The 20,017-nt window shown below is 40.0% G+C and overlaps 1 long non-coding RNA gene across 1 annotated transcript; it reads left to right on the forward strand.

Moving 5' to 3' along the window:
• Window positions 1-1,758: 1,758 nt before the first annotated feature.
• LOC124275028 lies at window positions 1,759-18,654 on the forward strand. Its single transcript, XR_006898188.1, has 4 exons — window positions 1,759-1,866; window positions 7,949-8,109; window positions 11,615-11,702; window positions 15,431-18,654. It is a non-coding gene; the product is annotated as an uncharacterized LOC124275028 (long non-coding RNA).
• The last annotated feature ends 1,363 nt before the right edge of the window (window positions 18,655-20,017 follow it).

Genomic DNA, 20,017 nt, shown 5'->3' on the forward strand with positions numbered 1-20,017 from the left:
AACATTGATTCTGTTTGTTGTTTGTAGGTCACAATAACTTTTGCTTCTAGTACCAATGTTTGTTTGTTGTTGTTGTTTTTCTATGGCAATTCAACAATTTTGTACTCACATTTGTGCTTCAAGTAAAACTCTGCAGGATCATATAAAATAGGTCCATGTTTAGACACCATCGGGACATGCGCAGATGCTGTCTAATTGCTTTGGTAATAGTCATAATCCTTCACATAAACACGACCGCCTCCGTGGTGTAGAGGTGGTTAGAGCGTCCGCCCGGAGAGCGGAAGGTCGCGGGTTCGATCCCCGGCCGCGTCATACCAAAAGACGTTAAAATGTGGTATTTGTTGGTCCCTGCCTGGCGCTCGGCATTAATGGGTACAACAAGGACGGGTCGGCTCGGAGTCAGTATAATGTGTCTGAGTGGGGTATTCCTGCTTTACTGCGGCATGGTATCTCAGTGGGCTAGCACTATAAAACCAGCTTCACATACAGCCGAACATACACATACACAAGTATGCACGTCGTCATATATTCTCAAGCACGACGTTAAACCCAATTTCACCTCACCTCACATAAACACAAGTATAACAAAATACAAAGTGCACCGTGCACCGCGATCTGATTTCCGCGAAAAACTAAAGCTATATATCGCCATCGTGTTAAGACATGTCTCGGTCATACTGAACCGGGCACTTGACATTCTTAGTGCATTACACAAGCTCTCCGTACAGCGTTTAAAGGTGTTTCTATTCGGTATTTATGCACACCGTTCAGGGCCATCATATGTGTCTGTACATGTAACATGCAAATGAATGGTAACCACAACACTTCACCAACAGACTGTCAAAAACCCAGATATTTAGCATGCCGTGCAGATTTCCAAGAAATGCGTTCGCCCGTCAATTTCCAGGAAATTACGTGTTGAATCCAAACAGTGGAAATTGCAATATAATCAAAACATGTTTGGACTCAGTTTGGAAGGTTGTCGTCAACTTTATTTTAATTTTTTTAATATATTTTACAATAACATTTTAAATGTAGTTAGATCATGTTTACAGTCTATTGTATTAGTTCTGAACGTTATAGCCTACATATTTGGGTTGACAGGAGACTGGCATATACATAATATTGCACTTCCACTCATAACTCGCACAGGTTTTAATATCAAGATGATAAAGGCTGGATTATTATTAAGGATAATCTAAAGATATAACAAAAAGGATTTTTGAAGTATTTAATTCACCAACACATTACAAAACAAACAAATGATATCAGTGTTTTTGTTCAATTAGATATGATAATTTTGAATATCTTTGAATCAAATTAGTAATAAGAATACATTATCCGGTATGAAAATATATAAAACTTTCTCCATTGATATTTAGAAACCTTCTTGATTACATATCTATGTTTATCACCACGACAATGTGCATTAAGTCATGGGCGCCTTCTCTTATTATTAAGTACCGAACGTGTATATATTAAAACACTAATCAAGAATGTTCATCCAGGACATTTCATTTTAAAAATACATCGGCAGTGGGGAAATTAATATAGCGACTGACCAAGTACGTTTATTCATCCAAACATTACATGTCAAGACAAGCAAATAAAGTAAACAAAATGAGGATTTGAACTTCACTTTTTGTGCTGCTCACGCAGTTACCGGCTTGTTCACGGTTCGACATTGAATTAGAGTAGCTTCCCTTTGTAGCAGCTCCTCCTCAGCGCGTGTAACCTTCGACATCTCTGTATCATAGTATATAGCGAGCACTACTACCGGGCTATTGCTGTACGGAGCAAGATGGTTTCCTGTTTATGAGAAGAAGGCGGCGAAAATTGTTTGGTATAGTTGGTGAGAGATTGTTGGTAAGCTAAAGCCCTCCAGTCAAAAGCAAATGTTTTCCTTGGCACTTTTACAGTAATGTTCTATTTTTCTCAAGACATATACAGGTTCTCACAGCTATTACATCATGCACAGTCTGCCAGCAAATGTCACCTGCGTGAAAATACCTGTCCTGTGGTTGAAGAATTCAACACAAGTCATCAGGCTAAACAGACAGCACTATATAAACATTGTCAGTGTGAATATACTGGAGGGTTTTGACAAACACAAAACTCTTACACTGGTTCCAATATGAATCAATCTGCAATGAAGACTCCCTTTAAAATTACTTGTTAAACGACTGATATTGATGTTGTGCGCTATTAATATTATTGGTTGCTGTTGTTGTTGTTGTTGTTAGCGTGTTGTTTAACGCCGCACTCAGCAATATTCCAGCTATATGGCGGCGGTCTGTAAATAATCGAGTCTGTACCAGACAATCCAGTCAGTGAACTTGTGCAGAATTACATACATAAAAAAATTAGTTGTCTGTGATAATAAACAGAACACATTGCATGTACCAGGTGATTTATCAGTTGTACTGTGAGAACTTTCCTTGTGTCTGTTCTGTGTCGACGAGAATACACACGAGAATACACTCTAAATTCGGGTGATGAAGGCGACATAAAGAAAGTGACATGAAACAATAACTCAAGAATTGATATGACCCGACAGCTGATGCAGTGCATTGAAATGTCAACCATCACATTGTCTGCATGTATGAAAGAACATCTAAAAACATAACCTTGAAGCAAGCTTTCAGTTTAGATGCTTCACTCGTCACTGGCCTCTGGCTCACAAAATTGATACAACTGTGCATTGTGAGTTGTTATGCTGTAGACATGCAAGATATGTGATCATGGTTTGGTGTCGGTGTACAGATAGCCAAGAGCCGTGATGGGGTTCTCCATAGAGAATACCACACTCGGTCTCATAACATACGACTTATACGAAACGAGTGTTCTTCCTTTGGTATCTGACTGAGCGAAAGCGAGGTAAGATACCATAGGAAGGTCATGAGTTTTGTATAATTCGTATGCATCGCCATGTCTTACCATTCTCTTCCCACAGAGGTTACTTGTCATATCTTCCTACGAACCTCTGTTCTAATACGGCCATATTTCCCGGTTCTCGTTAAATCCCCTAGCGGCAAAAGATCGCAACACGAATTATCTCACTTCTTTCTATCCAATCAGAACACGTGTTACATCGACTTAGATTCAACTTGACTAACACAAGCAAATGTGGGGCCACAAATATCACCCATCTGCTGGGACTTGTGTTGATGTTACACACAAGACGTTTAATGGCTAGCTTGTCCGTTGTCAACGAGGGCGATGGAGACGCCACTGATCCGCCATAACATGACTGAGTTCTGTCTAGAAGAACCGTTTGTGCATCGCGCAGGGGAAGAGGTTTAGTTTTCTCGAAGCATACGGAAATTACCGAGGCCTTGCGAATGATCACTTTTGAAACAACGTCGCTGATTGCACAACTAAATCTGATTGCCTCCAATCACGAGTCTTGAACGCTCACACCATGAAAGGGCTGTATTAGAACAGAGGTTACATAGGAAGATATGATAGGAGTAACCTCTGTGGGAAGAGAATGATGTCTTACATGCATTAAATTGACAATATAGCGTATATTTGATATTTTTATGGTTTCAAACCGAAACCGGTTTCATAAAGAGGTTGCGGAAGAGTTTTGTTCTGTATTACAATATTTGCATGACATCACACTGTAATGACGTCACTGCCTTGGTAACCGACGTCACGATGCATGTCAGTTGTCATCGCCTCGTACAGACTCCTACAGTAAACTACTCCGTAGCACCTCGTTTCTTGGTTTCCAGTTGCTTCATTCGGCTAACATCACTGGTGGAAACATTGCGTTTACGTTTTTCGACGGATATAAGGTCTCAGTTTGACTCACAATTAAACAGCGACCCGGCAACGTTCGCAATGTTTACATTCCCACAATGCATTTAAGTTGTAGAATGAATGAATTCACGTGTTTGTTATGAATGAAAAAATAGTTACGTCAGAATGTGACCTAATTGAGAGATCATCTGTTATCCAATCAAATCGTTGTCCTTACGACACAGGTCAACGGGATACGACACTCGTGTGACGTACGAGATTAGTATGCAACTATCCATAAGTTGACCACGTGGGTAATAAAGTGAAGATATGACCCTACAATGGGTGATGAGGGCTCACATCTTAAATGTAGGAGTATTGGTCTTCAGCAACCCATGCTTGTCATAAGAGGCGACTAAAGGGATCGGGCAGTTAGGGTGGCTGACTTGGTGGACACATGTCATCATATCGCAGTTGTGTGGATCAATGCTTATTTACTGACCGCTGCCATATACCTGGAATATTGCTGAGTGTGGCACTTGACTAGTATCATGGAATAATAATTCATATGGAAATTCATTATTAATTATGACCACTACAAACAATATATTAGGATTCAGATATTAGGAAAATATACATATAGAATATTAGTTTCATCATGTATCAGTAATAGCTTAGAGAAAGACTCCAGTCAAAAGTTGTAAAACTCATCTCACAGACATACTATTATACATACTATTGAAAAGGGTGTAAATTACGGCTGCACAATTTCACTGATGTTTAAGATAAAATCCTAGCCTAAGGTATCAAGGACTCAAGCTGTTAGATAAACGTTTCAGTAAGAAAAAGTTATGACTAGACGGTTTAATAAACTGTTTTGATAAAGTAAACCTGTCGTTAAGGTCTAGCCCTGGGTAAGCATCCAAGCATCCAGTGAAAGTGCTAACGAGATTAGTGCCAGTTGAAATAGGATTAATAGGAGTAAGACTACTCCGCCTGTCTGGGCCCCGTTCCTCAAAGCGATCGTAGCGCTACGACAGTCGTAAGCCTATGTTAAAGTATGGGAGTTACGACTGTTGTAGCGCTACGATCGCTTTGAGGAACGGGGCCCTGGTCATTTCATTAATAGGACACACCCCATACTGCATATTCTGTATTTCATTGGTCATTATAGGAACACCCATTTTTGTGTCAGTCAACCAATCATAGTCTCTGTATTGTTTCAATTTTATATAAATAGTCACCAGTACCAAATGTTGGCAGTAGGGTTTAGACTCCCAACACAGGTCAGCTCTAGCCCTCAGCCCAGAGGGTTGTACCGACTCTCTGTGGCCACCCCATGTTATTCCATTCTTGTAAATATAATTGTGATTAGCTTCTTGTGACTTTGGACTCTTTGCTGAGTAAATTCCCCTAAGCAGACCAGCACGCCAGTTAGATAAGGGGTTTCAGTGGAACCCCCGGACCCAAGACCCCTATCATAATACTAGCATGTTGAAAGATAACTTCATTCTTGATTGTGACAAATATTTTGTAGCTGCAAAACTATAAGCTATGTTTGCTTGTTGTTTAATGCCTCACTCAGCACTTTTCAAGATACATGACGATGGTCTGTAAGATTAAGTCTGGACCAGATGATCCAGTGAGTGATATCATGAGCATCGATCTATATAGCTGGGATATCAACCGAGTCAGGGAGCTGGAGTACCTGATCCCATTAATCACCTCTCACACCAACATGATGTCAACAACCAACTCTGGGTGTAGGAGGCTGTGCTCTGCTTTACATCTTCGACAGTTGTCATGTCCACTATTTGCTGATATAAATTCATCCAACAGCGTGATAAGATTATACCCCTTTAGATGAGAAAACCTTGTAACTGTACACCAGTTCTGGGTGTAGGAGGCTGTGCCCTGCTTTACATCTTCGACAGTTGTCATGTCCACTATTTGCTGATATAAATTCATCCAACAGCGTGATAAGATTATACCCCTTTAGATGAGAAAACCTTGTAACTGCATACCAGTGAGATGATTGTTTCAGGAGAGCTTGCTGTTAACTTGCTGTGTGTTCTGCAAGCAAACCTTTATTAAGTTGATTGAATGACATATTCTGTACCTTATTATTCTGTCATAGGAATATGTATTTCATAATGTTAAAGTGGGCATGAATACCAAGTGTTCAGTATTGCAGCTCCAGGCATATTTAACAGAAAGAGTTGCCTCCCTTGTGTTGTATAACTTGTAATGGCTGGCTGCAAGCAAGTAAATTCATTATTGGGATGTAAGGCAGCTGCTGAAAATAGAAAATGAATTCTAACATAAATAGCATTTGATTTGGTTAATATTTATGTTAATGATTTATGTTAATATAAAGCATTGTATATTTTTGTTAGATTATATGAGTATTTGTAGTTAACAAGTAAGGATCACGTCAATTAATATTTCATTAATCAATGCTTGTTTAGAAAGTATTTGTTAAATTTATTCAATCAGATTTGCACATGAAACATGCTTCTCAAATAATCCTTAGATTGATAATATTTGAAACATATATTGACGTGAGAATTTTCCCCAAAAATGTTTTATGGTTATCCACTCACTAGGAATTATAACATTATCCTTTATTAACTGATGCTCATGTTTTGGTTACCAAAAGATGAAATGACACAAATTATGATAGAAACGAGCTTAGTGTCATGTAATTAATGCAAATTATGAAAACATTTTGGATGGCTAAAGAGCATGAAATGTTTAACCTAAAGTCGTGAACATTTAACTTTCATTTAGAAGTAAATTGGCATAAATTTTGAAACATGATGTTCTTCTTTGGGTGAGGTAACCCATGACGATCTGGTGTAGGATAGGTCATCTCTAAAAAATGCTTATCATCATGATCATAAGGAGCAAGTAACAGGATCTAGGTACCCTCCCACAAAACGATCTTAGTGCTACGACTGTCGAGTTACAATCACCTTAGTGCTAAGATCGCAATGTGGATCGGGGCCCTGGTGGACAGGTTCCCTGACTACGTTGATGTGTGTCATCATATTTGATTTACAGAGATAGATGCTCATGGTATCAATCACTGGATTTCTGGTCAAGACTTGATTATTTACAGACAACCGTCACGCATGTTGAAAATTACTGAACACTGCATTAAACAACAAATAAACAACAAAAAATCAAACATAGGTTTGTAGAGACTTTATGGCATCCTAAAATATAATTGACAAAAACAACAATGAGGAACAGAATCTACCCGAAATTCTTCGAAGGCATTTAGAAGTTGGTGCAGTAACACAAGACAAATCTTATGGATAACAACTTCTTGATTTATTTTTCACAACGTTTCTGGGCTGGTTCTTGCCCCTTCTTCAGGTGGATAATGGTGATGGTGAACAGTATATATATAGATGTACAGGAAGCCAGATATGTAAATTAGTATATGCAAGAGCAAGGGAAAGGATAGGTTATTAAGTATGTACAAACAATGTAGTGAGATGAAAGAACTGGTATTATGAGTAGATGTTCATAATGTCACTCATTGGATGGTCTGGTACAGACTCAGTTATTTACAGACCGCCGTCATGCAGGAAAAGAAACGTTTCAATATATTCCACTAGGCCACAGGACCAGTGAGTGGACAATAATAAGTGGTCCTGTCTGTACTTCACTGGTCAAAAATAACATTCATAGATTTACTTAACTATCATTACAAAATTTGCTTGCCACCAGGACCACTGCAAACTTGTCCTTTAGTGGTCCTGATGAATTTTCACCAGCCAGGGACCACAGGACTGCGTAAATTTTGCACACTGGTCATGTAGGTGGAACATTTCAGGGCAGTGTTAAACAACAATCAAACAAACTAACTGGTTTCAGCCTGTCAAATAATGTTAAATTACTAATTTCATGAATTTGATAAATCGACTGCCTCCATAATCCTTCACATAAACAGTAGTGGTTAGTGGCGAGACCGTCCACCCGGAGAGCGGAAGGTCGCGGATTTGATCCCCGACTGAGTCATACCAAAAGACGTTAAAATATGGTACTTGTTGGTCCCTGCCTGGCGCTCGGCATTAATGGGTACAACAAGGACTGGTCGGCTCTGAGTCAGTATAATGTGTCTGAGTGGGTTATTCATGCTTCACTGCCATTTGATGCAAGCATCATATCAGCGAAATATTTCTCATGTTGTCAGTATTACCGGACCTTGCTACATGTGATGGAGTCTCTGTAATAGTCCTTGACCTTCACCTGTAATGGATGGAGGCAATAGCATCAACCTTCAGTGATGGAGGAGCTGCTGCTGCGGCAGCTGCTGCTGCGCTGCAGTACACAAGAAGTGTGACCCTGTGAATGGTATGTTCTCAGCCATCATCTTAGTTATTATCATGAAATAAACATCTTGATGCATTTACAAGGTTCGAAGTTTTATCCCACAACTCAGTTGTTCGTTGTCATTACCATGTTCAGTGCTGGACAAGAGGTGTAATATCAGTTGGTTGCCCCAGGGCAAGTACAAGATCCAGTGGTATTAAATTTGAAACTGAGGAGATAGGGGTTAATTGGTATAGTAGAATTATATAGCAGTAATTATGGGAGTAGATATATGTAGAACTGTGTATTTACCATAGGTTCGGTATACCATAATGCCAGGCGCGTAGCAAGCCAGTTTTTTGTGTAAGCCCGATAGGTTGCAAAACTGTACATTTAGATAGTATTGAGGGCTTGCCCAACCTTTTTAGCAACAATCATGTGTAAGCCTGGGCTTTTTTACATAATGCAGGGCTGGAAATAACTTTAAGATTGCTAGTGTACTCCAGTACAGTGGCACAAGTAAAATCACTTGCCCTGATAATTTTTCCACTATACTGGCCGATTTTCTTGTTGATTTTTTAAAATAAACAACATAATTAACATTGGAAAGTCAACTGGACACCGGTACAGTGTGATATACAAATATGCTTGCCCGACAGAAAAAACACACTGGCCTCGGGCGTCGGGCAATGGGTTATTTCCACCCCTGTAATGGGAGCTACGCCCCTGAATGCAATAGGGATGTCATGATCCTTAAGTTTCATTATTGATCGGTATCACGATACCCATGTCACGATTCGATTCGTATCACGATGCCTATTATTGCGTAAATTTAGTTACATTTTGAACATTAATATTTCATATTTTATGAGCATCCATGAAAAGATCAACATTTTTTATTCTCAGAGATTAAAAAGTTCCAATTTCCCATCTTTGTGCATGAAAAATAATCATTTATAACTCTCACAACATAAAAAAACATGATACAGTTGCAAAATGTAAACAATATAAACATATTAAACTGATTCTTTCAAAACTAAATATCGATACAGTTTTGAATGTATCAATGATTTTATCATCTCAGAAAAAGTAGCAGTGCTTCGATGTATCAATGTATCGTGGCATCGCTATAATGCAATCCAAAAATCTGGTAGCTATATTCGTACCGTCATATTAACCTTTATTAAACTTAAAAATCCTTTTTAAACCTTTTCTAAAGTGTCTAGGAATCAGATAATTTTGTCAAAATCTGTCTTTGTTTTACTCTTGTCAGTTTTCTGCATTAACATATATATCTCCTATACGAAACAGAAACGGACCAAAGCGAAGGTCTTGTACATGCAATAAGTACCGTGCCATGTGCCAATGTGCCTTATTCAGTCAAGGGAAGTAGGACATTTTGTGTCTGTACTCCCATTACAATCTCATGTTGAGAATTGGAGACTAATGGGGTCCCTTGATTCAAGTACTTAAGGAACAAGCCCTGTTTTCCCAAACATTTTGAGTGAGCGAGTGAGTGACTTTAGTTTTACGCCGCCTTTAGCAATAGACACCAGAAATGGGCTTCACACATTGTAACCATATGGGGAACCAGACCCGGGTCTTCGGTGTAACGAGCAAACGCCGTAACCACTGGGCTACCCCAACGCCCCTGCAGTAAAGTGACACGCTATGCTAAAGTTTGAGTGTGCATGTTTTGTTACTATCAGAACAGGGACCACTTCAAATGTTTGCTGTCAGATAAAAGTCATGTGCCGTTGGGATAGTTAACGGTTAGTTTGCATCAAACAACATCAATTTACTCTATTTCTCAATGTTTTTTAGCTTAAAACAAGCAGAATTTCCATCCCATTTCGCCAGCCATCTTTTCAATGCATTCCAGAATATTGTTGATGTTGTATACTGAAACATATGGAAAAGTGCTTATGTAATCATTTTTAATAAAGAATGTTTTTTAGTATTATAGAGAATTCAGGTTTTTCAGAATATTTTTTTGGGAAGAATGTCTCAAAACTTGCACTGAAATTTTCAGGTTTCCATTCTCACATTAAGTTAAAAGATGATTGTGACCATCCCAATATAGACACATATTTTACATCCTGGTAGAAATATTTCCTTGTTGCTTGGTGTGGGAAAGTGTGCTAGAGATAAATTAAACGGAAGCTTTGTGATGATGTTATCGTATGAGAATGAAACATACATGCATCATATGTTAGGGTTGGGGCATTCACATTGTACATGCTGCATCATTAAAATCATCATCTCCCCTTCTTGCCATAACTTGTGAATAGTCTCTAACAGAATGTATCTCTTCCTTTGTTATAGTTTCAAGGATGGGAAAAATATCACTTACTTTCAACTTGTGGTGGGGCGGTGGGGTAGCCTAATGGTTAAAGCGTTGGTTAAAGCGTTCGTCACGCCGAAGACCCGGGTTCGATTCCCCACATGGGCACAATGTGTGCAGCCCATTTCTGGTGTCCCCCGCCGTGATGTTGCTGGAATATTGCTAAAAGCGGCGTAAAACCAAACTCAGTCAGTCAGTCTTGACATAAATTGTGAATGGTCTCTTACAAAGTTCTGTATCTCTTCCTTTGTTATAGTTTCAAGGATGAGAAAAATATCACTTACTTTCAACTTGTGGCCCCTTTCTTGAAGATGCTTTTATTGTATATCTTTATATATATGATAATAAAGAAATAGCAATGAATTTTCAGCCTGAGGAATTTCCTTAGTGACGTTCCAGTTTTTTTATCCTGGTGTAATTTTTCGATTGATTTCATTTGTGTCCATATTCGGGGTGTTAGTCGATAAGAACTGGCTTAGTTGAGACAGCTTCATAATTCCTTAGATGCTGAATTGGACCCTGGAATCTTGGTTTGTCTTAGACTTAGAGACTACCTTATGATCTGTTGTAGCCCCCTATGACACCATGTGTGAAGAAGACCATGTCTAGTGTTCCCCGACTGAAATTGCTGGAATATTGCTAAAACCACACACACACTCACTCACTAGCACACTCACTCACTCCCTCGCTCATTCGCTCACTCGCTCACTCACCAGCACTTGATCTTGATTCTGTTGCTGGAGTATACAGATTTGGTTCAGTGTTCAGTTTAATGCACATAATGTCAAGGACAGTTGCCTAATTTATTATTTTTGTCCTTGGGCAGTGGGATAGCCTAGTGGTTAAAGCGTTTGCTTGTCATGCCGAAGACCCAGGTTCGATTCATGGGTACAATGTGTGAAGCCCATTTCTGGTGTTACCCACCGTGATATTCCTGAAATATTGCTAAATCAGTGTAAAACTAAACTCACTCACTCATTACTCCTATAAAATAACCCATCGATTTGTGCTTTGTCCATCTTAAATAATGCCATTCCCAAATACACAATGTGGTTGTTTTTCTTCTTCCATCACCTTTATTGCCAGTTACAGGGGAGGGAAGAGATGTTCTGTTCAATAACCTTCTTAACTGCCTTTCACTCCTTTTCATGAATTCACGACCTTGACCTGAAGTATAACCATGACCTTTTCTTGGTGTTACAGTGCAGGTGAAGGAGGATGGTTGCTGTAAGCTGTACTACAAGGTGAAGGGTGTGCAAAGTGCATCATGGGAGATCGAGGAGAGAGAAGGGTGTGTGTAATATTTACTTTCATCCTTTCATAGTCTCTGTAATCGTGCACAGATGGAAGGGGTTGGATCAGTTCAGATGGAAGAACCAATCTCCATGTCCTGTGGGGGAAATAACAGGTGTCGTCATCATCATCATCATCATCATACATGTGTTATTGAAGGCTACATAGTACAGGAGACCAATGACTAGTTGGAGTGGCTGACCCAGTCACCAGAGCTCAGCCATGTCAAACATATACTGAGGGAAACAAATAAGGTGAGGTGAGGTGAAATTGGGTTTAACGTTGTACTTGAGAATATTTCGCTCATATGACGACGTGAATGCGTGTGAATGTGTATGTGCGGCTGCTTGTACTAGCCCAGGCTAAAGCTGGTTTTATAGTGCTAGCCCACTGAGATACCATGCCGCAGTGAAGCATGAATACCCCACTCAGACACATTATACTGACTCCGAGCCGACCAGTCCTTGTTGTACCCATTAATGCCGAGCGCCAGGAAGGGACCAACAAGTACCATATTTTAACGTCTTTTGGTATGACGCGGTCGGGGATCGAACCCGCGAGCTTCCGCTCTCCGGGCAGACGCTCTAACCACTACACCACGGAGGCGGTCGAAACAAATAAGGAATGAAACACATGAATGTACAAATTTGCCTTTATTCTTTACCAGGTTTCTTTGCAAGCTGTGTATTGCACTGTGGGTGAAACTCTGGGAATAAAAAAAAAGCAACAGTGCAATGAACATTGGGATGAAGAAATGTCCCCTAATTTGTTTCCCAGTCTTAGTAAACTTAGTCTCAGTATTATTCATTACACTACTATACTGAGTCTAACAAAACCTTCTGGAAAGTCGCGTCAGGTAACCTTTGAGCGACCTATGACCGTCCAAGTAAACACAAGACGGACGAACGGATTTAACCAATCAGACAACGGCTACTGTTTAGGGTTCGGCGGGACTTACAAAATTCCCCAGTCACTGACACTGATCCCTCAACAAACGAAAATCTGCATAAAACACAGATATTTGACCCGCAGTATATACACTTAGGGCTTCCTGATGACATGGTTACCATTAGCTAATATTTCCGCAAGCTGACATCCTTGAATATTGACAAAAAGGATATTTTCAGCGACTGTTTACTCACTATTGACAGTGTTGTAGCGTGCTCCATGTGCATCAACCGGAAGTGATCGTACGGAAAATAGCATTCGGGAATCGTTCGGGTACAAACCTTTTCGAGGTAAAAGTTCAAAAGGTATGTGCGAATGTCCACTTTCGCGATTTGGTAAGCTGTGTTCTGATTGGTCAATCAGGGTTTGTTAGACTCAGTAGAGGAGTGTCACGAATAGTACTGAGACTAAGTTTACTAAGACTGATTTGTTTCCCTCAGTATATGAACAACAACCTGAAGATGACTTCCTACACTCTAAGGGAAATACTGGTACATCTTACTGGCAGTCACTTGGCAGCTCTCCAGACTGTTGTTATGAGCATTAGGTGCCAGGCTCTGATCATATCATTTGGAGCACACTTTACCTTTGGAAAAATATTTTGATTTCCTGTTTTCTTTACATTTCACTTACTGTAAGATGCTCTAATTTTGACAGGATATTGGTATTAGTCACAGGTTTCTTTGATAGGCATATTAGATTTGAGTTGATGAAGAATAATGACAATTATTATGGATATACAACTTCTTCTATTCTGTGGGAGCAACATTTCGACATAGATTCTCATGTCTTTGTCCTGCTTGACAACGACATTAGAATCTATGTCGAAACGTCGCCCCCCGCAGAATAAAAGAAGTCGTATATTCCATAACAATTTTCATTATTCTTAGTCACAGGTTGTTTAAAAATAGTGATAATGCTAAATTTTGCGCCTAGGATCCAACGCATTTCTGTTCTCTGACGTTGCATTATTACCCTAACAGAATTGTACTTTCAAAGCTGCTACTAAGGGCTGCGCATGACCTTCTAGGTCCGTACATCTGCTTCTCAGGTACCCATTTTAAACAGCTGGGTGGATTGTGTGCAATGTGGACGAAGTGCCTTGCCCAGGGAAACAACACAAATTTTTGGTGTCTCCACCGTGATTCACACCTGGGCCTTTGGCGTGATATTCCAGCATGCTAACCACTACGCCACTGTTTATTCTCCTTGTGTGACACACGACAACCCATGACACATGACACTTGACAACTGACTTGGTTAAAAAAAGCTATCGTCTGGCGATTTCCAAAGATGGTGATCTTTTGCAAACTTTTGAGTAGTACAGTTAAAGCTAAAAAATGTTGTGGATTTAATAGCAAAGTTGTTTTGTATTTCACTTGTACTAGGACCAATACAGAAACTGTAGTGAGTTACAATTTAATGCTTTTTTAATGTTTTGTTTAGGAATACCTCTTAAACAAATTCCAGTTTTGAAAGATATATCTCAGTAAGCTATTCTGCTTAATGTGCTCCGTGGTGTAGTGGTTAGAACGAGAGTGGAAGCTCACAGTCGATACCTGGCAGCATTATACCAAAAGACATCACAATATCATACTTGTTGGTACTTGTCTGGCGCTCAGCATGAAAGGGTACAACAAGGACTGGTCGGCTCAGAGTCAGTATAATGTGTCTGAGTGGGGTATTCATGCTTCACTGTGGCATGGTATCTCAGTGAGCTAGCACTATAAGCACAAGCTCAAGTCTGGGCTAGTACAAGCAGCCACACATACACACACATGCACATCATCATATGAGTGAAATATTCTCATGTATGACGTTAAACCCCATTTCACCTCACCTCACCTGCTTATTGTGAAATTCTAGACATCCTGGTGTTCCCGGTGGCCCTTTATCTTAGGTGCTGGGTGGAGTTGTGTCCCTTGGGCAAACCAGAAACCATGATACCCTGAGTTCCAGGCGATCTTGGAGTTCTCTCATCTCTGGTGTGACTGCGTTACCGCGTTACTGGTACCTATATTTGCCTTGATTGCAGACAAAACTGGTGAACATCCTGATTTGTCACATTACAATTTTTTGTTCCACAGTGGATTGTTGCTGTTTCAGTCACTGAAGACCAGTTCTTACCCGGTTGTTGGTTGGTTTGTTGTTTAATGCCGCATTCAGCAATATCCTAGGTATACGGCAGCGGTCTGTAAAAAATCAAGTCTGGACCAAACACTAAAGTGATCAACAGCATAAGCATTTATCAATATAATTGGGATACGATGACATGTGTCAACCAAGTCAATTTGCCCGACCACCTCATTCCGTTAGCTGCCTCTCACAACAAGCATAGGTTGCTGAAGACCAGTTCTAATCCGGATCTTCACTGCGAGACAATCATGGGTTGCTGAAATCCAATTCAAAACCAGGTCTTCATGGGTAGTAAAATTATACTGAAAGCCAAGACTGTGATATTATTAAACAATTCAGTTGTGACAATACTCAATTACCCTTTTGTAGCTTCTTTAATGGGTATAGGACAATTGCCACGCAGGCAGTTGCCACTGGGTAATTGCCACCTAGGACAATTGCCACCCAAAACATAAAAAATATAACTCAGGTTTTTTTTCCAACTTTCTTCCAAATAACCAACTTTTAGCAACGTAAGACAGTCTTGTACATCAACATCATCTGAGTGGCGATTGTCCGGTGGCAACTGTCCGGGTGGCATTTGTCCTGCTCCCTTCTTTTTTAACCATTGACATTCCTTGAATCTTCTGTCTTTTGTTTCAGGAACTTCTATGCAGTATTCCAGGCCACGGTCAGTGGACAAGGTTACTACCACGAGTCCCACGCAATACCAGCAGGCGTTAAGTCCAGAATTGATGTCGCGTCCAAGGGGCCCAAGAAAGATTTCTACAAGGTGAAGATCAACAAAACAGGCAATTTTAAGATTGCTAATTACTTTTCAAACAAAATCTGAAGAAAAAACAGACTGCGTTTTTCACTGGAAGTTTTTAAATCATCTTTACTACATGAGTCTGCACTGCTAGTGGAGCTGTTTTGGAATGGACAGTGGTGAGAAGTATTTCAGAAGGAGTGGTTGTTTTCAGCTTTCGATTTTTCAGTGGTTTGGTTCAAATATTTTTCTATACAAAATGGTTGAATACATGCTGTTCTTTAAAGATGGATGATTGATTAATCGTTGATGAATTGAAGGAAAATTGATTGACAGTACACAAGTCAGAGGGATATTATGTGCCTTCTTTGAGCCACTTAGATGTAACTGATGTCATTGTGTTTTGGATGAAGCTCAGTATCGCGTGCTGTAGAACAGGGGATGGCACAATATCTAGTCAGGTATACCTAGTCCTCTATTTCCTTGAAGTTCTTTTTGTAGTATTACAAGTAATATGACATTTATCCATTAGATGAGATTTTGCCAGCTCGGCAGTAACTTAATCACTTTAGAAAGTTGGATTGAATGGCTTTTTCTGCAGCTGTCTACAGTTTGTCATTCATGACAATTAAAGGTGCCGAGCCGAATGTGTTCAAAGGAATTGTCCTCAGCATGGGTGATTTTTACCTCTTTATACTTTTCATGTCATATCCTTTTATGTCTGTACAATTATGCAGTGAAAAATCTGCAAACATTTTTTTACATTTATGTTATTTTATAAAGTATTAAGTAATGCATATCAATGAGGGCTTTTTTAGTGGAGCTCATTACATGTGGCCAGTAAGCATCCCATCAGCCATCACAGGAAAACTGTGTTCCAATGGTTATGTCTTCAGCATTCCAAGATCCTTGAAAATTCGGGTTAGATTTGGCCTTCAGCAGCTCATGCCTGTCGAAAGAGGCGTCTTACACGATTGGGTGGTCAGCCTCACTGAATTGGTTGACATGTCATCATAGCCCAACTTTGTAAATCGATGCTCATGCTGTTAATCACTGGATTGTCTGGTCCATACTCAATTATTCAGAGACCGCCGCCATATAGCTGTGATATTGCTGAGTCACTCACTGTTCAGCAACCCATGCTTGTCAAAAAAGGCAACCAAGAGTTTATTAAACCTTTGAGCAGTTTTATAGTTGACATGTGGTCAACTGTGATTGTAATTTTGACTGTTTGGTCATGTTTGTGCAGACAAACACTTTCTTTGCATGTGTTTGTGCAATCAATGTGGCAGGATACGCTACCCCTTATTTGATATCATTACTATTTGTACTTAATCACGAACATATACTTTTTTGTATTGCTTGAATTATATTATGAACTCTGCTTTACACAGTTTTTAAGGCTTTACCTCTTTCATTTAAGCCAACTTTGAACTTTTTTGTTATCAAGAATCAAGAGAAAATACATATTCATGGATTAACTAGAACCCTTCCCAGAAAGTTGTCAGTGCATTATTTGTATCACAAGAGCCAGGACCCTGTTCCACAAAGCCATCGTGGTGCTAAGGTGAACGTAACCCCGATACTTCAACATAGACTTACGACAGTCGTAGCGCTATGATCGCTTTATGGAATGGGGCCCAGGGCCCTGTTTCACAAAGCTCTCGTAAGCCTAAGATCTCGTAACTTTTTTCATAGCATTTGTACCTCCTATAGTGTAACATTGAATAGTCGTAGCGCTATGATCGCTTTGTGAAACAGGGCCCAGGTTTGTAGATGATAAGCATCTTGTGGTGAACATTTGCTTCCCTTTGTGGTGCCAGGATCTGCTAGTTGAGATGTGTTCATGAACTTTCTCATGTGTTCATCATTTCGTAGGCATTAAAGTAAATGTATCACTGTTCTATGATGAACATAATCCCAAGACAGTTTATTGACCCGTAAAGCGCAAGCTTGCATTTTATCTATGTCGCTTTCTTGTTACAATTGTCACCTTAATACAAAGTATTTCCAAGGTTCCAAGTCAACAGTTACCATTATTATCCTCCTCAGTCAATGCTCCTGGGTTTCAGCAAAGTGTTACACATAAGCACCTTCATCTTCAACTTTAATCACATATCTCAGCTTGGACGTGTAATATCCAATGTCATATTGAGGTACTGTAACACCTCCAGGGGGATGGACTTGAGACAGCACAAGGCGCAACGTCAAAGGATGTTAGCTTTATTTCTTGAGTATATTTGTGAGATAGGGCGGACACTTAGTACACAAGTTGCAGAGTCCGGCAGAGGCTACCAGGGGAAGGCGACGAGGTGAAGTTGACACTTGGGCAGCAGATGTCTGGATTGGCTGGTCAGTTCGTCCCTTCAAGTCCCTGGTTTGCCTCTTCTGCTGGTCTGTCCACGCCTTTCCCGCTGTCTGCCGGCTCTCCTTTACTTGCCTATCCTCCCTACTTTTATATGCACATGAATGATAAATAATTTGCTTAGCTTGCAACATTTTTGACTAGTCAGCAGTTCCACTGGCATGATCTGCCCTGGTGGCCATGTTTTGATTAGTCGGCATTTCTCATGGCCGTACTCTACTTGGGCGGCCATATTTTGCTTAGCTGTGAGTGACACATCGCTGACAAGTGTCCAGACATATCGCTGACAAGTGTGCACAAACAATAGTGTTACAGTACCTTTAACATGCATGTAACTTTGTTAAATATCAACTGTGTCACATATGTAATCTGATTGTACATGAATGGGTGAGTTTAGTTTTATACTGCTTTTAGCAATATTCCAGCAATATCATGGCAGGATACAGGAAATGGGTGTACCCATGTGGGGAATCGAACCCAAGTTTTGGGCATGACAAGCGAATGCTTTAACCACTAGGCTATTCCACCGCCCCTGATTGTACATGGGTTATCTGGAACTGGTTTCAGTATGTTTTGTATTAACCTACTTTTTATCTTTTTTTGATGATGAATGGCATTTAGAAGTGATACACATAACGGTGAAAATTTGCAGATATCAGCATCTCTATTATGAGAAACATGTTTTAGATACTCCTTTGTCAGGTGAATAAGTGCCAGGATTCAAAGAGGATATAAAAATATGTAAGAACAAAATGTTTTTGCTTGTTTATTTGTTTATTGTTAAATGCCACACTCAGCACTATTCCAGTTATGTGGGAGGCGGTGGGGTAGCCTAATGGTTAAAGCGTTGGCTCGTCACGCTGAAGACCCGGGTTCGAATCCCCACATGGGCACAATGTGTGAAGCCCATTTCTGGTGTCCCCCGACGTGATGTTGCTGGAATATTGCTAAAAGCGGCGTAAAACCAAACTCAGTCAGTCAGTCCAGTTATGTGGCGGCTAACAAAATGTGATGAGACAACTAGGTAAACCAGCAGTTATTTACCCTTGCTGTCAAAACACAATGGACAGAATGGAAATGTGATGGATAGTACTGAGACACCTAACCCGTTCAGCCACTGTGACTTCCACAGTGATTCGCAAATACAAAAGATGTCCAGCAGGTTACACAGCTGACTTTGTGTGCTGGCGATTAGGTGCCTGACTCTGAGGGTGTGGGTTCGAATCCCGGATAGGACTCAACTCAACAAAAGTCCTAGAATCTGTACTTTCCCAAGAAAGTGTAATCCCAAATATAACATATGTTACACTGACAAAGAAGGTTAAATCCTGATGTTAATGCCTCAGTTAAATTTGTCATTAGTGGTGGAAATGTCAGATCTGTGCTTAGTATTCACCTCCCCATTGCACATTTCCCGTCAGTGCTTATTGACCACCAGGACATCTTTCGTATTTGCGAATCACTAATTTATGGTAACTGACTTGGCTACCCTGTTATAGTTTCCACATTTGTTATAGTAGGGGCGTTTGGGCAGTCTAACGGTTAATGCGTCTGCTCATCACACTGAAGACCCAGGTTCGATTCTCAGCATGGGATCATCTGGGTCGTCAGCTGAGACAGCATGTTCCAACGCACCGACAGGAACTTCAACAGACTCTCTTGGACTTATGGAACAGAAAACATCCGCTGACTAACGACGCCAATCATGAGACGTGTGTTGGGATGGATGGATGGATGTCTAGGGTGGTCACACTTGTTATTCATGACTTGTCCCAGGACTCCTGTGTCAGTATGTGACTCTTTATGCTCTTTTTGAATGAACGTTAAAAATACAAAAATAATAATTGACTTAAACCTAGCATACGTCTTTGTTTCTATTTTTTTACCTTGTGAAGTCAGTTATAACTTTCTTCATTTCTTATAACTTATTCATTCACCCGATGAAACAGTAAGCATGGATTCTGAAACTCAAAGACGTTTAAATGAATAAATTCTCATCTCCAATAACATTGTAATTTCACGTTTGTGTAAGAGGATGGGTAATGAAGTTTTGCGTGGAGAACCATGCTGAAGACATCAAGATATTCTGTTTCGTTCTCTTTAGCAACAATTTGTA

Source organism: Haliotis rubra, unplaced genomic scaffold (genome assembly GCF_003918875.1).
Source record: "Haliotis rubra isolate DU_JTF1 unplaced genomic scaffold, ASM391887v1 Scf1972, whole genome shotgun sequence".
Classification (NCBI taxonomy): domain Eukaryota; kingdom Metazoa; phylum Mollusca; class Gastropoda; order Lepetellida; family Haliotidae; genus Haliotis; species Haliotis rubra.